The 23,685-nt window shown below is 44.9% G+C and overlaps 1 protein-coding gene across 1 annotated transcript in view; it reads left to right on the forward strand.

Annotated features, from left to right (window-relative positions):
• PRKCE (protein kinase C epsilon) overlaps positions 1 to 23,685 on the forward strand; it is a 442,370-nt gene that overhangs the window by 386,877 nt on the left and 31,808 nt on the right. The gene's annotated exons all lie outside the window — the stretch shown is intronic.

The raw sequence follows: 23,685 nt of genomic DNA on the forward strand, positions 1-23,685 counted from the left end.
TTCCTTAAGGTTTTCTCAATGACTGTCCATTGCTTTTGCTCCCCCCCCCCCTTTTTTTAATTGAGTTGAATAATAGCTGGCTGGGTTCAACCTAGAACTTAGTCACCAAAACTTTTCTGACTCTCTCCTGGGAATAGTGCTCTGAGTAAATGCTCTTGAAGGGGTTCTGACCAACCGACCCCCAGACTTCCTTTCTACTGATGAGTCTTAGTTTCCTAAAGTATGCATCTCTCTGCTCAAAAATAGTCAGGACCTCCCCATGGCCTACATAATAAAGCCCATGCTCTTTAGCCCCTAGTCATGGCCCTCCGCATCTTGTGTCCATGTATTTGTTTCCTATTGCTCCGTAACAAAATACCACAGACTTCGGGGCTTAAAACAGCACTCATTTATTATCTCCCAGTTTCCATGGGTCAGGAGTTCAGACATCGTGTGCCCCAGCTCTCTGCTTGGGGTCTCTCTGCTGCGATCGGGGTGTCAGGCCAGGCTGCCTGCTTGTCTGAAGTGTGGGGTCCTCTTCTTAGCTCATGTGCTTGTAGGCAGAATTCATTTCTTCGAAGCACATGGCTGGCTTCTTCAAGACCAGCAAGAAAGAAAACCTTTCTTGCTTTGAGTCTCTACCTTCAGGGAAGGCTTGGGTTCTCTTTTCAAAGGATCACATGATTAGATCAGGACTGTCCAGGATCATCTCCCTTTGGTTCCACTCAAATGATTAGGGACCTTTATTATCTCTGCAAAAGTCCTTTTTCCTATAATGTCACATAATCACAATAGTGATAGCGTATCTTTTCCACCTTCTTTTGGTTAGAGTTAAGTCACAGCTGCCACCATACTTGGGGGAGGGGTTACGGGATTATACCAGTGTGTGACTCAGTGGGGCTCAGCTTAGGCTGTATCTGCTCTATAGCCCAGGACACCTTTCTCTCCTTACTCCCCATAGCACCTTGTTTTGACCTCGCCAAGGTTCGTAGCTTTTCTCAAACTCACCTGCCAATTCCCAATTTCCCATGCTTATTCCCTCCCCTGTCCAGCCCAGAGGCCTCACACAACACTGCCTGCCTGCACAAAGCCTGGTCTCACCAGCCAGAGCAGGTCTTTCCAGGCTGGACACTTCCATTTGCAATTTGGGAATGAATGGGATTTGAGACTTGCATCGCTGCGCCTACCGCTGTCCACCTTGTGTTAGCAGTAGGCATCGCTGTGGATCCCCAAGTTGCAAACAACCTTAAAGGACCATTTCTTCTCCTCCTCCTCCTCCTCCTCCTCCTCCTCCTCCTTCTCCTCCTTCTTCCCCTTCTTCCCCCCTTTCTTCCCCCCCCAATCATCTTATTTTACATACTCTTCTTGTCTTACACATAGTAAATATTCAACAAATGACCATTGACTTCAATTAGTTTAAGACCCTAATCTCTGCCCCCAGAGCAGCTCACAAGCCAGTTCCAGATACAGGAGTTACGTATGCAAAGGGCTCACCCATCCTGCAAGGCAGTGCACTGTTAGGTGCCAGTGGCAGGAGGAAGAATTTCTGTCCTTTGAGATGTCATCCCCATTCCATCCCTGTTAGGAGTGGGTATAAACTGTCCAGTTTACTGGCAGGGATTCAGAGACTCCCCTTAAATAGCTTGCCCAAGGCCCTACTTGGTCAGTGACAGACCCGGGAAGTCTAAGTGACTGATAAGCAAGCTCGTGCTGTACGCCATGACACCTGTTACTCTGCCTTTTCGGGTCCAAGTCCAGACTCTTAGGCTTGTCATCCCAGGTATTCCAAAACTTGACTTTCCCTTACATTTCTACTTTTCTCCTTTCCAAGTCTGTCTCATCACAGTTGTGAACACTTGCTCTATCGGCTTTTATGCACTGTACCTTCCCCCCCCCCCCCCCCCCCTCCTTCCCACCTCCCTGACCCTTTCTCCTCAGTCTCTGTATTACCCAGCCCGGCTGCTTCTCCCTTCCAACATCCATTCTCTAAATGCTGGTTTTCCCCAGGGCCTTCATCCCTCCTTACTCCCACCCTAAATACTCTGCCCGAGCGATTTCAACATTTACATGCTTTCAGATGACTCCTGTGTGCCAGCGACTCTATGTCACTATATCCAGTCCCCAGTTATCCCCAGACCCCCAAACAAGATCTCTATCCCAAACCTCTCTCTCTCAAGAGTTGACCTTGGGGGCCTTCTTCCTTCTTCCCAGGTGAGTTTCCAGTAGTTTACTGACCTGACTCCCTCACCGATTCTTGGTGTCCCCTCGTTCCTCTCTGTCCTCCCTCCGTTTGCTGCCCAGCATTCTTTGAAAGCACACAATTGTCACATGCTCCCCTTTTTAGCATCCTTCAGCCCTTAAAGATAAAGCACAGTCCCCTTTTCTGGCCTTCCGACTCCCTCATGCCCTGGCCCTGTTGTGCAGAGGTCTGTAGTCTGGACATGGCTTAGCAGTGAAGGTCACAGGCAGTGAGTGGAGGATGGCATCCAGGTCAGCTCTGCTTCTGTGGGTGGTTTCAGCCCAGGAGAGGGGTGCTTTTTCTACCCAGAGGAGATGCCTTACTGTGTTTCTCACAAAGACACCACGTGTGCTAACTGGACCCCAGTAGCCCCAGTGATCTTGTGACCCTTATCACTGTTCCTTCTAACCACATATCCCACCCTCTAAGTGTTCCAAATTATTTGCCATTTTCCCCCTCCCCCTCCCCCTCCCCCAGTACCATTCTTTTTCATTTCTCTGAGCCTTTGTATACCTGGAAAGCCTTTGTACACCTGTCCCTGGAAATCCCTTGCTTCTAATCTGTGTCTTCATCAATGAGCAGTTGCTAGTTCGCATCCGTGTTCTGACTGCCTCTGAGTCCCTGGTTTAAAAGGTGTGTAGATTCCATAATACTGGAGGAGGGGAAACCAATAAGGGTATCAGTGAGAAAAGAACGGCCATGAGTTTATGATTGCTGAGGCTGGGTGATGGGTACCTGGGGCTTCAGTATCCTATCTACTGTTGTATATGTTTACATTTGCCATAATTATAATACCTTTTTTAAAAAAGACTAGCAACTCCAGGGTAACATTCCTAGAGTTTTTGATTCAGTAGGTCTGGAATGGGGTTCAGGAATCTCTATTTTTGTAAAGTGTTCCTCAGGTGACTTGGGGACCACAGATCGAGAAAAACTCTATTGTGCCTTTGGAACTAGGCCAAGCTCCCCTGCTGTGTGAGGCCTTCCCTGACCACCCAGGCTGTCCTGGCAATCGTGCCTTCCCTGAGCAACATAACGTCTCTCCATACCAGGCATTTAGCAGATTCTCTTTGCAGGACTTATATTTTTACTTAAGATGCCTGTTCCATGGTTGAGAACTCCACACAAGAGTCCTTACCTGGTTGGCCTAGAACAGTAGCCTGCTTATAGTAGGTGTTCACTAAATATTTGTTCCTCATGTATGTAATGTTTCAGAGCCTTCCATTCCAGTGGGCAGCTCCCTCATAGGTGCGTACTGATTAAAAGTCTGTGTTGGAAGCATTCCTAACTCCTTGGCCCTAAAAGGCCCCCCAGTTCCTTCATATCTCTCATTTTATGGATTAATGAGCATGGTATGATCTCTATTTCCCATGTTGCTTTGTGCTAAGGGGCAGTCTGTCTGCATGCCGCTGGCTAGAGACACTGTATCTCTGCCATTTGCCTCTGTCCTAAAGCCCAGGCGGAGACCCTATTTTGTGTGATCCAGGGTCTTACTTAGGAGATTGGCAAGGCCAGGTTTTGGAGGAGGAAGCTGATGGCTGGAGTTGAGATTGAATTTTCTGGCCTTCTTTCTGGAATTTATATACATGCTAATTAGCAGCTAATTGGCCAGCGTTCAAAAACTAAGGAAAAAAGTCATTTCTCTGGTTGGTGGCTCACACTTAACAACAGAGAGCCCATAGCCCCCTTTCTTCTCATCTTTGAGCCAGGCTCCAGCACCAGGCTGCACAGGGCACTGTCTCTGTGTCCCCTGCCCAGCGTTCCTGGGACTCCTCTGTGTGGCTCACTGTGGGTCCGCTCTTCCCAACTATGGCTTAAAAAGAATCTCTTTCCCTCCTTTACACACATACACCGTGAAAGGTAGAGGTTTTGAAGGGTGGGCCTTCTTTAAGAGTGGGTTCAGGGACGCCTGGGTGGCTCATTTGGTTAAGCGTCCGACTTCAGCTCAGGTCATGATCTCGCTGTTCACAAGGAGGAGTCCCGCGTAGGGCTCTGTGCTGATAGCTCAGAGCCTAGGGCCTGCTTCGGATTCTGTGTCTCCCTCTCTCTCTGCCCCTCCCCTGCTGGTGCTCTGTCTCTCTCAAAAATAAACAAACATTAAAAAAAAAAAAAACTTTAAAATATCTGCCTTAAAAAAAAAAAGCGTGGGTTCAGAGAACTTTCTCTTCCTCTACATCAGGCTTGGTGCCTGTCCATTTTCCTCTGAGCTGCTCTATTGGGAGCAGCTGACTCTCAGCACACCTCTCTCTGTGTGTGCAACATGAGAGACAAAGACGGTGTGATCCACCCCAGACAGAGGACGGCTGGGGGCCCCTGGGAAGTGAACCAAAAGCTTGGCAGACAGGAATGTATCTTTTGTGTTTTCAGAGTTCGGAAGCCAGGACCGTTGTGGCAGAAGGTGGTGGAGAACATGGCCGCTGTCACACTGGCCAAGCGTCTTAACACTTGACGCCTAAGTGTCCTCACCTCTAAAGTGGGAATGATAGTTGTACATACCTATCTCTTGAGGTCATAGAGATTTTGTGATCTGATAGGCCTAAGTAATTTTGAATACTGCCTGCCACACAGTAGGTCCCCAATAAAGGTTAGCTATCTTATTGTATCTTGATTTTTATTAAAATGTATTGAAAGAACATTGGAGATCTTTTAACCAATCCAGGCTCCAAAAGGGATTCCTGGAATCACATTAGAAGAATGAATTCCTTTTTCCTTCTTAAACAATTTGATTCCTTTTTTTAAATGATGAAAGTAGTAGTCATAGGAAAAATAAAAATTTAAGCAGCAGAGTGAGGGATGAAGTCAGTTTTCCCTTCACCAGCCTTGCAGCCATCCACGGTAAAACAGTTCAACAGTTTCTAGAGAATCCTTTGAGAATTCTTCTTGAGCAAATTGCCTAACCTCCTTGTGACTGGCCTCCATTGATCTGGAGCTCAGACAATGCCTGCGTTGTCTCCCTCATGCAGGAGCAGAGCGTGATTCCTGGAAGTCACACTGACCAGGTCCAGGTGAAGGGTCTGAAGGCAAGTGGGAAATGACAAGGCATTTTATTCATGGGAAGCCTCATTGATGAATGATGTCTCACTGCGATCACTAATATTTTGTCTTGATCTAGCACAGGGGACAATGACTTCTAATGCTCTCCTCCTCTGTTAATTCTTCAGAACTTTCCATCTGTAACAAGACATCATCACCACTGCTCCCCAAGAGCTATCCTGCTCTAGGGGCCTATTGCATGCCCGGTGTCAGAAGTGGGGGCAGTGGGGCACCAGGAGGAGAGAGAAGGGTGTCTCTGCTTTGGCTCACTCTAAATCACTCTATATTCAAGAGGTGCTTAGAAATGACTTTCCTTGTTGATGATCATGTTCACAAGAAGTCAAATAAGAGTGAGAAGCATGGAACAAAGATTTAGGTAAAACCTCAGAATACCTAATAAACATGAATCTTAAATGCCTTGTCCTCAGAAGGACTGGGGGACAAAGCTAACAACGGGAGGCTGAGGGGGGTTTCCCTCGACAGAGCTGGGGACACAGTGAGGTCTCTAGCTATGCTCGCAAGCCAGAACCCCCTAGAAAATGCACACAGAGTCATGATGTAAACACTAGCCTTGTTTCCTGCTAGTCCAAGGGGGAACATGTGTGCCTAGTTTGGGGAATGATGGCCTGCCTTGATCCCCAGAGCCATCTCCTGCCATTGGCAGTTAGACATTTCTTGACTTGGTGAAGGTCTCCAGTTAAAGCCTGTGCTAACAAATGGAAGTCCTAATATTTAGAGTCCTATCTTCTTTCACTACATTCTCAATTTCTCTAATGCTAAAAAAAAGCAGAGGAGGAGGAGGGATTAGGATCATTTCTTCCTTCTTCCTTCCCGGACTTCTGTGGCCTGCCCTCAGAAAATCTCCTAGGACATTTGGGGATCTTTTCCCTCACAAAGCGCTGTCCCTTACTGTCAGCCTTTCCCCAACCATTCTAGAAAATGATATTGTGATAAAATACTTCTAAGGATGTCAGAACTGAGTGTGTAATGAGAGGGTGGCAGGAATCTCAAATGCTAAATCAAGGAGGGCCCAGAGACAGTCTAATCCAATTCTATTTTCTAGATGCAGAACTTGAAACCAGAGCTGAGCAGTAACTCCCCAAAGTTTACACACTGAGGCACTATAAAGCTTCGATGTTATTTTAATCAGAGATACCCATATAGATAAAGATTCAAACTGTTCTACAAGGTGCCTAAGCCAATAAAAAGCCATTTTCCACTCTCCCTCTTTACCAGTTTCCTCTTCCACAGAGATAACCATTTGCAATCTTTCCAGCTGCTGCCTTTCGTATGGACCTTCGTATTTCTAAATAACATGCTTTATTGTTACTTTTGTCAGACTTTATTTTAGGTGTTCTATAGTGACTTTCCACTGTGGAAGTGAGAGCTTGGTTCTCTGCCCCACCCTCTACCCACTCCCTGCCCCACCCACATCCACACTCTGGTACCAACCCCCCTTCCTCCCTTCCTCTCCTTAGAGTTTACTGCAGTCATGGTTAATGAGTATACATCGTGTACATTATTATGGCAGTGAAGGACTATGTGGAACTAAGCCCTGTGGTAATCTATCATTACTTTTCCTATACATTTTCTTTGTTTTCCCTGGAGATCATCATTATCTCCTTGCTTTCTACGTGGTTATTAGTTCAACACAAACTCTACAAATTGTCCACATCTCCCTGAAGGATGTTTCCGTGCAGTGGGTATTCTATCAACTGCATGCTCATGGGTAACTCTCCTGGAGCCCTCCAGACTGCTCCAGTCTGAACACCGCCCCCGTGGCTGCCATCCAGCTGTCATCCTGCATTCTCCCTCCCCTGCTGCCGGGCTTCCTTTGGCCTCTCTCCTCTGTGAATCTCTGGTCTTGTGTCCCCCATCTCCCCTTTCTCCATGTATTCCCTTGATATGGTGAAGCAGCCCCAGAAGGTTTTTGAAGAAAAGGATGGGATATAAATTTTTGAGACCTTTCTTTTATATAGAAAACTGTCTTTATCTTACTCTCAACCCTGCTAAAGACTTTGGCTGGGTATAGAACTTTAGATTGAAATCCATTTTCACTCAAAATTTGGAGGTATTGCTCCATTGCCTTCTAACTTCCAGTGTTACTGTTTAAGAAGTCCCAAGCTATTTTTATTCTTGATCCCTTGGTAAGGATCTATTTCTTTTTTTCTGGAGGCTGGCAATTACTTAATGATGTGGGGTAGGCCATTTTTCATCCATTGCACTGGGCTCTGGATAGACTTACAATTTAGAAAATCATGTCCTTCAATTCTGGAAAATACTTCTTTAGTGATTCCTTCTGTTTTCTCTTTCTGGAACTGTCATTTGGGTATTGGATTAGTCAGCTTGGGCTTGCTTGTGGACTAATATGGCTGACTACATAGTTGGGGAGGCCCCAATTGTCAATATTTTTAGAACTTTCCTCTTAGAATGTTCAGATTGCCCTGGGAAGACTCTTCCAGCATCCTGCCTGAAGAGAGAGGGCTTAACAGCCACAAGAGGCTCCATCATAGGAGCCACATGAGGAGGGAGACCTGGAGGGCCCTGCTCCCAGGATACATTGTCCATTGAATCCTCCATTTCCAGTTCTGTATCCTGGTGCCTGCCCTCTGCCCCATCCTACCCTGTGTCCAGAGACCCTCTGTTTCTCTTCTCCAGAGAATAAACCTCTGGGGGCAGGGAAGGGGCTATGCAGAGTGAAGAAGAGAATTGGGTTTATGGCTCCTTTTCAGCCAACCGTTTTTATTTTATCTCTCTCCACTGTCCTCTCCAGAAGTAAACGTTACTACAAATTCCTGAGCTTTGGGTGGGACAGAGGACGGGAGATTCTACAGCGTATGTGTAACTGTTCTTGACTTTCCCCATGGCGTGTCCTGGGTTCAGCTCTTTCTCGGGTCTACTAAGTTATTCACCACTCATCCCTTTGCTTGCCAGCTTCCAACGTTGTGTTGCTGTTGTTTCTTCTCTTCTTCTCCCCATCTTTGTGTATTTAGGCCTTTGTGTGTAATTTTGGGAAGGAGACAAAAGTCGTTGTGGCTATTCAAGCTACTCTCTTTATCCAGAAGTCAATAATAATAACAACAACGACAACAACAGCCACAGCAGCAGCAATGACAACCACGAATAGCAAGACCCTTATTTAGCCTTTGTTACAAACCAGACACTGTTCTGCACGCTTCCCACTTATTAACTCATTCAATCCTCACAGCAGCCCCCTGCCATTAGATACTGGCAGTAGATACTGCCATTATCCACGGGATTTGTGATCTTTCTGAAGACCCGCCCCACCGCCGCCAATGTCCCGTCTCCCTGACAAGCCAGCTGTGATTTCACGTGGGCAGCAGAGTTGTATGCTGGAGACAGCGCTGAGTTCGGACTCGGAGAACTGCGGCCGCATCCTGGCTCTGCCTCGTCTTTGTAGTGTTTCCCTGGGCAGGATCCTCAAGCTGCTTGAAATGTAGTGCCCTCATTCTCCTGTGGAATTACCCGGGCCTGCTTTTGAGAATCGCATGAGAAAGCATTTACAGAAGTACTAAGTACAATCCTTGGCACCTAGGAGGCTCCAGAAATATTTGTTAGATGAATAGGTTATGGAGTCAGAGGATGTTACGTGCTGAATTGCATCCCCTCCAAATTCATATGTTGGAGCCCTAATCCCCCAAACCTTAGAACGTGGCTGCTTATTTGGAGGGAGGACCCTTGAAGAAGTAAAAAGTAAAATGAGGTCACATAGGTGGACCCTAATCTGATATGACTGGTGTGCTTATAAGAAGAGGAGATTGGGACACAGAAATGCATCTAGAGGGACCATGTAAAGATCCCAGGAAAGGACGCATTTACAAGCCAAAGAGAGAGGCCTCAGAAGAAACCAATCCTGCTGCCACCTTAATGTGGGATTTGTAGCCTCGGAAGATAAATTTCCCTTAAGTCATTCGGTCTGTGGTACTTCGTTATGGCAGCCCTAACAAACTAATACTGAAGTCCCAGGTTCAAGCCCCAGTGCAGCCACTTACGAATTGGTGTCGTCCTGGGCAAATGACCTAGTCTCCCTGAGCCCCAGTTTCCTCATCTATAAAATGGAGCTGCTAATAATAAATAAAATAAGGTGGCCAGGCCTGCAGTCTCGGCATAAATTGAAAGATTTAAATCAGGAAATGCACACAGAAAGGCCTCTGGAAATTGTTTGGGGCCCAGCAAGCCTTGCAGAGGTACAGGCACGTGGCAGTAATGATGGTGTAGTAATGCCCCTGTTCGAGGGGAGCAGGATGGTGGACATGTGATGTCGTGTGCCCCGTGCAAGTAAAAGGGCCCACCAAGGGCAGGGCCAGACCTCAGGGCCAAGCACTGTTTCAGAAAAGGGGGCCTCTCCTTGGTGATATTCTAATACTGGGAGCACTCAGAGGCCCTGGGACAGGACAGGCAACTCCTAACAAATGCGCCTGACAGTGACCAGTGGCCTGAACAGATGTGCTTGCGCTGGAAAGCTTGGAGGTCTGACTGTTGTGCCTCAGCCTTCCTGTTGGGCTCCGTTTGCATCCATCCATTGTCACCCCCTCCCACACCTGCACCACCCGCTTCCCACGTGACATGCTTCCCCAAATGCACTGACTTCAGAAATGTGCATTTTGGTCATGAGAATCATTCTGCCCTGTACCATCTCTTATAATTAAAGTTCTTACCCTCCTGATAAAGGAATGCTAAATATCATCAGGAGTTTTTCAGGAGTAATTGCTTTTTTGTGGGTCCAGATTTTCTTAAATGTGAGATCATCTTTATCCCAAACTGTTTTTGTGTGGTGTTACCTGCCCGTCACAGCATGGGGTGAAGTCACTGGGACATGAGAAAGGGGAGGGAGAATGAGAGGAAGGGACTGAGCTGCTTGGGCTGAAAGGCCAAGTTTACACTCCTCTGAGGAAGCCACATTATTGCTGACCTGATCAGAAGTAGGATTCTGACTCTCATTGACATCGGACATTCAGAGCAAACAGGAAGTTTGGAACCAGAGGGAAACTCCTGATTAAATTTGTTTCAGTGTTAATAGTATGTGTTTTAAAAAAAAAATTATCAGGAACCTTGTCATCTACTTTTGTGTCTCTCATGCTACCTACTGTAGAGCTGAGAACCTGGTATGGTGGTAAAGGACTTCTGGGCTCAAACGCTATCTCCACGGCTCATCAGGTATATGATTTGGGGCAAGGAACTTCTCTAAACTTCAGTTTCTTCATCTGTAAAGTAACTACGACTGTGTCTGGTACAAAGGAGACACTCGCTAGATGTTAGCTACTGTCCTCCTTGTCATATTATTCTATTTCACAAGTGGCAGAGCGAACAGTGGATAAGATTCACTTTGTCTATCTTGAGAATTTCACCCTGAACGTATCCTGCCAGCTGGCAAATGGATGAAAACCACCTTGTCACATCAGAGCTTCCAAATGAAGACTAATCTGAGGAGGTGGGAGCTGCCATATGAGAAGGCAGTCAGTTTCTGTATATTTACTGTTATTATAGGACTATAAAATGTGTTCTAGAAAGTAGTCGATAATAAGAGCCTGAACCCTCCTAGGTTTAGTCATATGATTTTGTTTCTTCAATGCCTTTGGCTAATGATTGAACTACTAAAAATGGGAATTGTTTTAGCAAACAATGCGTGGCTCCGCCCCATGGTAAGCAGAGTGTACATGAACACCTGAGTTGGTCCTGTGGTCTCTGTGGGCCCTGGCTGAGTCCAGAATGATTCGGGCTCGGGGTGGGGGGACAGGGTGCCTCAGCACATTGAGGCCACAGGGGTCACACTTAATTGTCTTTGCTTCTTTCTTTGGTCATGGGGTAACAGGCTGACCATTACTTGCAGATTAATTATCATAAAATAAGGAGTTGATGCACTTTCTTGCTCAGAAGTCTGCGGTCACATTCCGTTATCAGGATAATGTCTAGACTTCTTCTACCTCTTCCTCAAAGCCATCCCCAAGCTGACTCTCTTAATTAGCTTCGTCTCTGGAACTTATGGACATTCTCTTGCTACCCCCAGCTTTTCAAGTGTTTCTCCCACCCAGCTCCTGCTCGAATATCTTCTTGAGGCTAACAGGTGTCCTTATCAACACAGCCACACACTGGACATGTATTGCCTAGATCCTGAACATTACCAGTCACAGGACTCCTTCCTCCCTTTGCCTTTTCCTGGAATACCATACATTCTTTTTCACTTTTTACTTTTTCTAACCCATATCCTTTGAGATTCTGCCTCAGCTCATTTCTCCTGGCCCTTTCTTTTTTTTTTTTTTAATATGAAATTTATTGTCAAATTGGTTTCCATACAACACCCAGTGCTCATCCCAACAGGTGCCCTCCTCAATGCCCCTCACCCACCCTCCCCTCCCTCCCTCCCCCCATCAACCCTCAGTTTATTCTCAGTTTTTAAGAGTCTCTTATGTTTTGTTTGCCTCCTTCCCTCTCTGTAACCTTTTTTTCCCCTTCCCCTCCCCCATGGTCTTCTGTTAAGTTTCTCAGGATCATATGGTATCTGTCTTTCTCTGTATGATTTATTTCACTTAGCATAACACTCTCCAGTTCCATCCACGTTGCTACAAAAGGCTGTATTTCATTCTTTCTTATTGCCAAGTAGTATTCCGTTGTATATATAAACCACAACTTCTTTATCTCCTGGCCTTTTCAAGCACAGTGAGTCCCTTCCTTCTCCTGTTCACACTGCACCTGCTACCTTATATAATAGCATTTCTTACATCGTATTGCAACTTTCTTGGTTGAAAGATCATATACAGAGAGCTCCCCCAGTTATGCTGAACTTAAGGTTTTGCCCCATGGTCCTTGATTTCTTGGCCAACCCATTCAAACATATCGAGGAACCCCCTCCAGGAAGGTGGGAGAATTTTCTAAACATATTTGGCCACAGGATTTTTTTTTTTTTAAGAAAGCGCACAAGCTGAAAAAGGAGCAGAGGAAGAGAAAGAGAATCTTAACAGGCTCCACACTCAGCACAGAGCCTGACACAGGACTCGATCTCACCACCCTGGGATCATGACCTGAACTGAAATCAAGAGTCAGATACTCAAGTGACTGAGCCACCCAGGCACCCCCACAGGGTGTATTTTCTAACGGACTTCTTGCTAGACTACCATTTCCCTGGGCCCTTTTCTGTATGCTGTGCCCCTGCCATGGGTCTTTCTGTTCTTCGGTGCCTGGTTGGTGAAGTGCTGCAGTGAAAAGCATGGGCTGGGGCTCAGGGCCCAGAACTCTAATAGGGCTCTGCCTCAGCCGTGTGACCTTAGGCAAATTCTCCCTTCTGGACTTTAGTACCCTGCGTGTAGGCAGGATTGGATGATCTAGCCCTGTGACCATAAGATTATTGGTCTGGGAATGCCTTGAACAGAATCTGAAAATGAAAGTCTGAAAATGGCTTCTCCAATGATTTCAGTGCGTTTCTGGAGGCAACTGAATCAAAGTAGCAAGGGTGCCTGGTGCCCTTTGGAAAGGTTCAGAGATGTGGGTCCATGATTCCCATGGTCCCTTGGAACACGAGACATCATTGGAGGTGGTCCCATAAGCTGCTCTCTGAATATCAAGTCACCATATGGGGGCTCCCCTCCCTAATGTCTCCTCAGTCCTCTCTCTTAATCAGAATGAATAGTTTTTCAAGGCTCTGATGTTGCCAAGTTAAATGTTTATCCCTTGAGGGGCTGAAACGCAAGAACTGGGTGAAGAATACGGCTGCTGGCTTAGATAGTTGTGGACCCATCAGGACTGAGAATCTCACACCAAGGGGTCAAAAACCCTCTCAGAAGAGGGGCATCTGTCAGGTGAGATATGTTCCCTTGTTAGAAATCTGCTAATGTAAAAGCAGATTAAATCCCAAAGGGGATTTCTGTTTGGGTTTATACCTTTTCTTGAGACACAACCAAGAAAATGTCTCTGTTGTTTAGAGAGCACTATGCTTAAGCAGACGCTCATTTGTTCAGTCAATGATTGTCTGGTCCCCTTGGCATTGTCAGGTGTAGGACTTCAATATATGATGGAAAGGAAAGGACATACATTCGCTGCCCTCTTAGCACTTAAGTTTGGGTGGGGATGCCAGACGGTAATGCAAGCAATAACAATAAAAACTGATAAGAATGGTGATAGGGAAAGGTTAGGGTACTAGGGAACCACATAGCAGGGATATCTCAGCTAGTTGGAGAACATCAAAGAAGGCTTTCTGGGGGAAGTGACCTCTCCCATAGAGACCTGATGGCCAGAATAAAAGGACCTGGGAGAATGAGCCAAGGAGTGGGGACAGGATGTGTGAAGGCTTGGGGTGGGGGCAACACCAAATGGGCTGTGGGCTAAAGAATTTCTACATGCCTGTATCTCAGAGCACAAAGGGAGGCCTGGTGAGCAACGAGGGGAGACCAGGGTCCTCATCCTGAGGGACCATAGATGAACCATGAGAGGTAATGACAGTACATGATCTTTGATTGTATTGTATGTAGGGGCTGGGGAAGAGAGGCCTACAATTTAATAGAATTTCAGAGGTGGAAGAAAACTTGGAGGTCAGCTACTCCAGGTCCATCTTTTATAGATAAATAAACTGAAACAGAGAGGTCATGTGACTTACCCAAGGTCGTTCTGTCTCTTGGTGACACAAGCAGAATTGTGAGTTGGGTGTTTTTTTGATGGTGTGTGTTAATAAACTGGCTCTAAACAGAAATACCTAATTTGTAGCTGATTTCTGTGATATAAATATTACCCCCTGGCCAATTTCAAACTACCCATATTTAACAATCAGCTCAGAAAATCCTTGGAAGTTGAGCGGTCTGGTTTGTGCACCAGTACGAGCCAGCAACAGTGTACCGAAGGGACAGCTGACTATATGCATCTCTTCCCAACTCTGGGATCGGTGATATTTGCTGATGGTTTGAAATCAGCCATGGAGCTCAGCAAATGCTACAGCTCAGGGTTTGTTCCCCTCAAGAGCTATTGTTAAACATTTACCGGCATACTGCTGTAAAAGGAATCCGGAGGTTAAGTTGGGCAGTGCCGTTCGGGTCACCCACATCCTTACTGATCAGCCGCCTGCCTGATCTGTCACTGACAGATCCGTTTGTCCATTTCTCCTTTCAGTTATGGACATCTCTTTTCCCAGTTTTACTAAGATGTAATTCACATACCATACCATTCACCCACCAGAAGTATACAGATCAAATGTGTTTTTGTGTCTTCACACAGTATTGTACAGCCATCGCCACAGTCGGTGTAAGAACATTTCCATCGCGCCAAAAGGAAGCTTCATTCCTTTTAACTATCACTCCCTCAGCCTCCCACCCCTCCCCCACGGCCCTAGGCAACCACTCTTAACGCCTTCTTTCTCTTTAGATTTGCCTCTTCTGGACATTTCATAGAAATGGAACCATACAGTATGTGGTTTTTTGTGACTGGCTTCTTCCAGCGTGTGTTCAAGGTCCATCCGTGTTGTAACATACATCAGTACTTCCCTCCTTTGTGTGGTTTAGGTAGCACATTTTGTATACTCATTCCTCGGTTACTGGACCTTTGGGTTATCCAACCGCTGCTAGAAATGTTGCAGTACGAGTATTTGAGTGGACATAGGTTTTCATTTCTCTTGGCTGTATACCTACAAGTGTCAGTGCTCTGCCAGATGGCAACTATGTTGCACTTTTTGAAGACCTGCCAGATGGTCTTCCAAAGTGGCTGCACCTTCTTACATTCCCATCTGTGGCATGTGGAGATTGTAATTTCTCCACATCCTCATCAACACGTGTCATTGTCTGCATTTTTTATTACAGATCCGAGTGGATGTGACGTATAGCCCATTGTGGTTTTATGTTCTCTCAGTTTTTCCCTCTATTTCACTCTCTGTTTTTAGATGCATACCTATGTGGCTATGTGGATTTTAGGTCATTTGGAAGAATTGGCCCCTTTATCATTAGGTAATATGCCTCTTTATTCCTGATAATTTTCCACATTGTGAAGTCTGCTTTGTCTGAAATTGAAATAGGTAATCCAGCTTTCTTTTGACTGGTGTTAGTACTAGGTTTTCTCTCTCCATCCTTTTTTAATCTATCTGAATCTTTATATTTAAAGTGGGTTTCTCATAGAAAACATATAATTGGGTCTTACTTGTTTTCAAATCTACTCCAACAATCTTAGTCCTTTAATTTGTATATTCAGATTATTGATATAATTGAATTCATATCTACCATTTTTATAACTATTCATTACATTTGTTCTTTGTTTTCTTGCACCGCCCCCACTTTTTTCTGATGCTTTTTAACTAAAAAGAAAAATTATCAGTTTGAATTGTAAGATGCATCATCAAAATTATGAAAATGTGGGGGAGAATTATGTTCTAGAGTCTATAAAACATGGTCTTAATACCCCCCTTATAAGGAGGTTATGGGGCTTAAATAGGATCATTCATCAAAGTACTTAGCACAGTATTTGGTTTGTCAGTGAGCACTAAACATTAACTATTACTATAATTACTGTGTTAGTACTGTCCAATTACTTTGTGGACCTCATAGCTGACCTAGACACCCCAATTCCCTTACTGCACCACAGTTGAAAATAATTACCCTAAATACATAGGAATATAGATCTGGACTGGGGTTGTTGTTGTTGTTGTTTTAAGTCACTTGCTGAGAATATGTTCTCTTGACCTGCTCTGTAGTCTACAGTTAAACAGAACTCTGAGGTCAGACAGCCCTGTATTTGAATTCCAGACTTGTCACTTACAAATATATGACTTTGGGGAATTTCTAAGCCCCTCCAAGCCTCAGCTTCCTTACCTGTAGAATGTTTGTATTAATGCCTTATAGAATGTGGTCAGGACCTAACAGGTGACCAAATCATAGATATACTCTTATCAGTTGTCATATCTCTTCCTGTAAACAAAACATCCCTATGCCTTAGTCTCTCTTTTTGAGCTGGAAACTCTAGGCAGGACCCGAGGAAGGCAGAAGGCTCATGGAAGGATGTAAGCATCAGCAGGAGAAATGCCTTGAGCCATAGGGACAAATCTCTCCAGGTATACGTGTCAGGGGAAAGGGAATGGGGCCCCTTTATAGTGCACCTCATGTAGGGGATTACCTCTCAACCCTGGACAGGGCTGGCTCTGGGGCAGGAAGAGACTCCTGGCTGATGCAGGCAACAGGGGCCACAGGACAGTAACCCCATTCTCACATCCATCATAAAGCAGTGAATCTTGGTGGAATACCACCTACATATTCATCTCAGTCCCAGGTGATTGTGCTTCATCCCTGTAATTTTCTCAAGAATATTCTAGATACTGCTAATTTTTCATTTTTCTATTTTCTTATTTACTTTCCATACACACACACACACACACACACACACATATATATGTGTGTGTGTATATATATGTGTGTGTGTGTGTGTGTATGTAATTTTTTTCTTGAATCTGCAGTTTTGCTTTAATGGGAGTGAATCATTGCCTCTCTATTCATTCCCCAGATACATTTTTAATGTCTGAATAACCACCAGGCTGGCTTTTGGACCCAGATGAGCAGGGAGAAGTACCTTCACAGAAAAACCCTATAGTGCTTGGTTCTGTTTCACCACAGTGGTGAGCATGTCAAACAGCACAGAACTAAACACATGCAGACCTAGGCCTGCCTGAGAGGAAATTTCTATGTCTGACCTAGTTTTCTGTGGTCAGGGGGCTTTGTTCATGATTCTTCCGAGTCAAGACTGCAACTTCCAGAAGCTATCATCTGGCTAACCTAGCAGGAAACAACATTGCCCTTCCAGAGTCCAAGGCTTCTAGAAGAATGGAAACTTCTTTCCCTCAAGAGTGCCTCTTTGCTGTGCTTTATGATTCAGTGAGAATTTTGTGATATACTGACCTGAATTTTAAAAATATGGGTGAATTGAAGCAATTATCTGGATTGTGTAAGAAAAAGGCAGGATTTAAAAAAAAGGATTTGAGCCCTTCATAATATATGTTTAGGGACCCCTTTTCTCAAGATTGTGTGTTGTGCAAGATCCCAGGAAAATCCTGTCATATTGGCCTGGGCTGCTGAGGAGATGTAGGGACAGTTCCATGAAGGCTTCCAGCCTGTCCTGAGTGGCCCTCCACGTGAAGCGTACTGTGGAGAGTTTCTGCATCTGGTGTCCCTCCTGGATACGGTGGAGCTGAAGCCTCAGTCCTAGGCACTGGAAGGTTATACTTGGATAAAGTGGCAGGGAAGTATTTCACGAGTTATCCACTACCCAAAGCAGAACAAAGGTTCCAGGCTCAGCTGGTCACCTTAGACTCTCACCCCCTGATATTGTAAGCTTGCACAGAGAGGGCCTAGTCCCAGACGCTGTGTCTCATCCTTTCCATATTCCTGAGGGGTAGTGGAGGTGATTGCCATTTCAGGTGAGAGCCTGAAAACCTAACTTATTGCTGGCACAGAGAAATTCACTTCTCATAAAATTCAAATCCCCAGCAAAAAATGACCACCTAGTCCATCTTGTCCAGAGTTGAGCCACTGAGCACATGACTGGAAGAATGTGCTAAGAGGTGTAACAAACCCAGAAGCCCTGCTTCCCTGAAGATTCCACAGTATTCTCCAGTGGGGACCTTTATAGTCTAAGGACACATTTGTGTGCATACAATATGGTATCTGGCCATTGATGAGGGACATATCTTTGCATGCATGAAGCTAGATTTTAGAGCTATCAATATATGCATCAGTACTTGCTTCAAAGCTACCAAGTTTATATGTGTGTGTGTGTGTGTGTGTGTGTGCATGTGTGTGTGTGTGTTATAAATCAGTGTTTTTGATGGAAATAAGATACAGAGCTATAATTAGAACCCACTTAGAATCAGACACAGGCTTCTTTCTCTCTGTAATTAGCACCCCATCATGGAGGGTACCCTGGGGAATGCAGCTCAGAGAGAGCTCTCCCATCCTTTGCCTTCTTTTCTGTTTGTATATGACTCTTTGTTTTTCTTTTCAATATGAGGCAAACAAAAGTCCTCACTATCAGGAACTGAAAGCCTAAAGTTACAGGAGGAAAGATCTTGCCTTATAATGTTACAGGGGAGGAGGATTAGGGTGAGATTTCCCTGAAAGGTGAATGAGCATTTGCCTAGTAGCTTATGGGATGTCAGAGTGTAGGTAGGGATGTAGTGCTTGCTCTGTCTCGAAATGCTTCATTTTTGTTGTTTCTCCCCAACTAAGCTGTTAGCCCTTGGTGGTCAGGGGCCATGACCTCTCCTCATCCCAGGTCCTCCAAGGTGCCCAGCCTCACAGCCGCATAGGAGGTAAGCTGGCTTCAGAGAGGATATCCCTGTTGACAAGGGGGCATACTACACCTGCAGATGGAGAATGTCAAATGAGAGTTGCCTCTTAGAACTTCTCAGAGAACAGTGTGCACCCATGGGTGTGAGCTGCTAAGATGATGAGGAGAAACGTGAGAGGAGATTGGAGAGCTGCTGGGGTAGCCTGGTATGGTTGACACCTGGGAAGGATCGATCATGGGCTAAGAACTCTGGGTTATCCTGAGTATGAGTTCTCCCCTGCAATCCCCCCATTCACCTCCCACTACACCCCACTCCCCTGCTGTCCCCACCTTAACTGCAACCAAGTGCACCATTTCACTGACGGGATTTGGTCTGTGCTGATAACAGTGCTATCCCCACAACCTACATGGGCTCACCAGCCAAGTTTGGCCATCCCCACTCTCCCCTGTGGTTGGCCAGAGGCGGTAATTTAATAATCACAAATAATGCTTTTTCTGAGAAGAATGTCTCTTTAAAAAAAACAAACAAATGAAAACTCCTTGAAAGACTGGCTAGAAAACATGAGGATTAAAAACATCCCATACTGAAATTAGGGGAAGGAGAGAGTAGCAAATGAGAAGGTACTTCAGTGGTGAGGTTTACAGAGGGGAAAAGCAAACCGTGGAGAACAGAAAGAGATTTCACGTGGAGAAGCTAAAGAATTTTGTGCTGGTTTTCCTTGCTATTGTTCAAAGGGAAGCCCACAGTAAAGAAAATTATGGGTCAAATTTCATGTAAGAAGCAACATGAAATGAAGGATTTTATCTTCAATAGCTAAGAACCCAATTGAATGTTTGAAAGAACGTTGAGGGAGAAAACCACAATTGACTGTCAAACATACTATAAAATCCTGTCAAGTTAGCTCTTCCAGAAAGCACACAAGGGCATCAGGAGGCCAGGATTTTCTCAATTCTGCCATCAGGAAATGGACTGATTTTTTAGACAAACATACCAGAGTTTGCCTATCCGAATGAGTATGGTCATCTCCTTTAAAGGAGTCCTCCTGGGAGACTTTATTCTTGGGGGAAAATACTGCTTTCACTTTGAATATTTTTACACTCCTTTCCAGCTTCTTCTTCAAGTGGTGTCCTTCATGTATGATGGTTCTCCTTTAGGAGTAAATCTGATTTCTGAAAATCCTATACTTTGTATCAAAAATAATGTGTGCATATAATGGGAAAACCTCGATTTTCTGAGGGACTTTACAGTGATACATTCTAAAGTAAGTTCTACATGAGGTCCAGAAATCAAGCAGGCAGAAGCAGCACCCTCACTGCTTTCTCCAGTAACTTCCAGGGACCCAACATGCAGCAGCCTGCCTGGGCGATCACCCACCTGTGAGCCAGACACACCTGGGCCAGGTGAGGTCCTGGCTGTGCCTGCCAGCCTGTTCTGAACATTTCTGACCTTCAATTTCCTCATTTAAAACCTGAGGGGTGCCTGGGTGGCTCAGTCGGTTAAGCGTCCGACTTCAGCTCAGGTCACGATCTCGCGGTCCGTGAGTTCGAGCCCCGCATCGGGCTCTGGGCTGATGGCTCAGAGCCTGGAGCCTGCTTCCGATTCTATGTCTCCCTCTCTCTCTGCCCCTCCCCCGTTCATGCTCTGTCTCTCTCTGTCTCAAAAATAAATAAAAAAAAAAAAACGTTAAAAAAAATTAAAAAAAAAAACAAACCTGGGATAGGAATAATACCTACCTCTTGTGACTGTAAGGAATATATTTATTTTTTAAGTTTGTATATAAGATTGTGTGTGTGTGTGTGTGTGTGTGTGTGTGTGTGTAGGTATACATATATATTTTTTAGTACTCTCTACACCCAGTGTGGGGCTTGAACTCACAACCCTGAGATCAAGAGTTGCATGTTTGGCTGACTGAGCCAGCCAGGTGCCCTGTGACTGTTATGAATATTAAATGAGGTAATGCTTGAAAAGCACATAGGCAGGGCATAGTAATTCCATTGCTATTATTATTCTCTTATACTATCTGACTGTGGAACCAGGTACATGGTAGGTAATCACTAAAGAGCAGTGGGTTGGTTGTGAGGTTGATGCAAAAGATGTCAGGCTTTGACTTCAAAGTATACCTGTAGCTGACGAGTGGGGTCATCTGAGGTCATTGTAGAAGGGCTAGGAAACACGTCTAATCCTCATTCCTGTGAAACTCTTTTAGAGTGGCATTTATTTACCCCAGAGTTCCACCTCAGCAATCCTACTCTGAAGTTGACTATTAGGTGAAACGAAGGAATTCATATGAACAATAAGAAAAAATGTTAAGTAGCATAGATAATTGAAAAATAAACTGTCAGAGACTCAAGTAACCCTATATAGAGGAGAATATCCTTGGGACAGTTTTGTCAACCGGAAAGGCTCCTCTGTGGCCTCGTCATTCAAAACCGATGAGGTCATTTGTTTAACTGGAGCATGGGAGGCATCACCAAGAAGAAAACCTACCTCAAAGTCCACAAACAAAGGAGAGTGGGCCCTTGGGCAGTCGTGGGACAGGGCAGGGAAAGAGAAAACTGCCCAAGGTTGGCCAAAGATCTTGTCACCCTCTTATGATGATCTCAGATTGATAAGGTTTTCATACCTTTTCAGCTTCAAAAGGGAGAGTAGGCCCTCGCAGCTCTGAAAATACCACGTTGACTACAAAGCCCAGTGTGACGCAGTATCATAAGCAATCAAAAATTGGGAGAAGGCAGAAACACAATAGGGGACGCTTTTCATGCAAATACTTGAAGTAACAAAAAAGAAAAATGGAGATGAGCCTATTTGATTATCACTGCATAGTAATATACTGATATTACTGATATACAGTAATATACTGACTTCAGTAACGAGGCTTCTAATGCTCTCTTGTAACCATGGAAGACAAAGGAGACAGAACAGACTTAAAGCCAAAGAGATGGAAGGTGACAAGTAAGGAAGAAGACCTTCTTGGAGATAAAACATAAGGGCAAAGATCCCTAGTGATGGGCAAGAATAACTGTGGCACCTGGAGCTTTAGGAATTCACTGTCCATAAGCAGGCCTGGAGCACTGACCCAGGGAGCCTGGGAACTCCTGAGAAAGTGGATCTTTGACCCAAGACCCTTTCATTTGAGCAACCTGATTGAATCTCAACCTGAAACACATAGGGCAAGAGTTTGTTCTCGGGATGTTGGAAACTAAGTGGGATGGGGGGCGGAGGATATTGAGGGCCATGGCTCCCGGAGAAGGAGCCAATGGCTTACGAAGATTTTTCTTTCCACTGGTTGCTGGGAACCATGGAGTCAACACAAATTAGCAGAGCTAAGTAGGCAGATTTGTGGGTTTGGAGGCATAATTAGTACTGTTTTTCTCTCATCTTGACCTAACTGGAGTTCACTGGGTATGTAATGGAAAAAAAACAAGCAGCTTGATATAAAAATACAGGAAATGCCTGCAATCACTGCTGATTACAGTAGCAGCTTTCCTTCTGTTATTTTTGTGAAGGAGAAAAAAAAAAACAGCGTTTCTTGGGTTTGTTCTTGTTTCGCTTTTTTTTTTTCCCTTTCCTAAATGGTAGAAACAACTTGGCCTATTAGTTCTTTTTAGGGCATTCTTTAGCTAAATGATGTCACTTAATCTTTATAAATAAGGGGTGGGGAGGAGGCAAGAAGACATTCAAATTCTTATCATAAATAAAATTCCTTTAAGTACAAAATATATTCGAGTGGTTCTAAATGTGGTTTGTTAGCCCTGGGAGCTCATGTTTTCTGATCCTCCAATTGCTAGTGCCTCTAGGCTGTTCAGGAGGAATTTAGTTTTTAGCATAGTGCCTCGTTTTGCAGTGTGGTGTATATTAGGGCTGGAAAAGGCAGGACCGTTTCCAGCAATTTCTTTTCTCAGAAACCATCACCTCTTAGCAAGTAAAGAAACTCCTACAAAGAGATCTTCTGAACCAGTGGACTAAGGGACACACAATGTTCCGATGCAGAGCTAAATTCTTACCAACCAGCAGCTAGCAAGAAACATCCACCTGGTCTGTTAATGACCTTCATCTAGCATATCTTACTTTCGGCTTTAGGGTTCTCAATTCCTGTTGCTGGAATTTGGATAGAAGTTGTAGTTGTAATGTGTCTTTTAAAATGCCACCTGGGAATTGGTTGGATTCTCCTGGCTTTCAGTGGGTGTGTGCCCTGGGAGTTTGCAGATGGGTGGCCCCTTGGGCACCGCCCAGAGATGATGCACTCTGCCTATAGAGCCATGAGCCTCCTTTGTTCCTAAAGCTCCCAGAAGTGTTGTCATTCTGGACAATAGACTTGGGGAACTCAGCTCCCAGCATGGAGCTCAGGGAAAAAAACAGAATTTGGTTCTCAAGCAACAGCACTGTTTAGGGGGGAAAAAAGCACTGAACTCAGGTTCAGAAACTTCTATTTGCCCATAGCTTTTTCAGTTCTCTGTTAAGATTGGACCAGGTGATTCTTGATGTTCCTCTGACATCAGCTGGGGTGATTTTGCCCCCAGGGGAAATGGGCAATGTCTGGAGACAATTTTGGTTGTCGCATCTGGGGAGGGGGCTGCTGCTGGCATCCAGTGGACGGAAGCCAAGAGTATTGCTAGACAGCCCACAGTGCACACTGTCCGAACAACCTGCCAGGGCTGCCGAGACCAAAAGTCCCTGCCTCGGTTCTAAAGTTCTCTGCTTAAGCAGCTCTAATGGCTTGGGGAGGCTGGGAGTTAACAGGACCCTTGCTTGGCCCTCGTAAGGTGCGTGCATGTTAGGGGGAGCACAGCCAGAAGTGCAGGGTTTTCAGACCCTGAAGAAATCAAATCAAGATGCTGAAGATTCTTAAAACCCTTTTGAAGATAAGAAAGGCATAAGGGAGAGATTTCCATTTGTCATTTCATTTCCTTTCCTTTCCTCCACTCTCTAAGATTCTACAGCATAACCTCTGAGATCGCATTGAGTTTTTTTCCCTAAATACTACCCATGTTTGAAAAACCAGATATTTTTTTCTGTAAATGTTAAGAAAGATATTTATCCATACCATAAAAGCTGAAATAGTCTAAATATGATCCTCTCTTCTTATTGCTGTATTAATGTGGGTTTCCTCACCCCGGTTGGCCCTAATGTATGGTTAAAATGAACATGTGGCAGTATCCTTTGGAATTGCTTG

This window comes from Panthera uncia, assembly GCF_023721935.1.
Source record: "Panthera uncia isolate 11264 chromosome A3 unlocalized genomic scaffold, Puncia_PCG_1.0 HiC_scaffold_11, whole genome shotgun sequence".
In the NCBI taxonomy this organism is placed as follows: domain Eukaryota; kingdom Metazoa; phylum Chordata; class Mammalia; order Carnivora; family Felidae; genus Panthera; species Panthera uncia.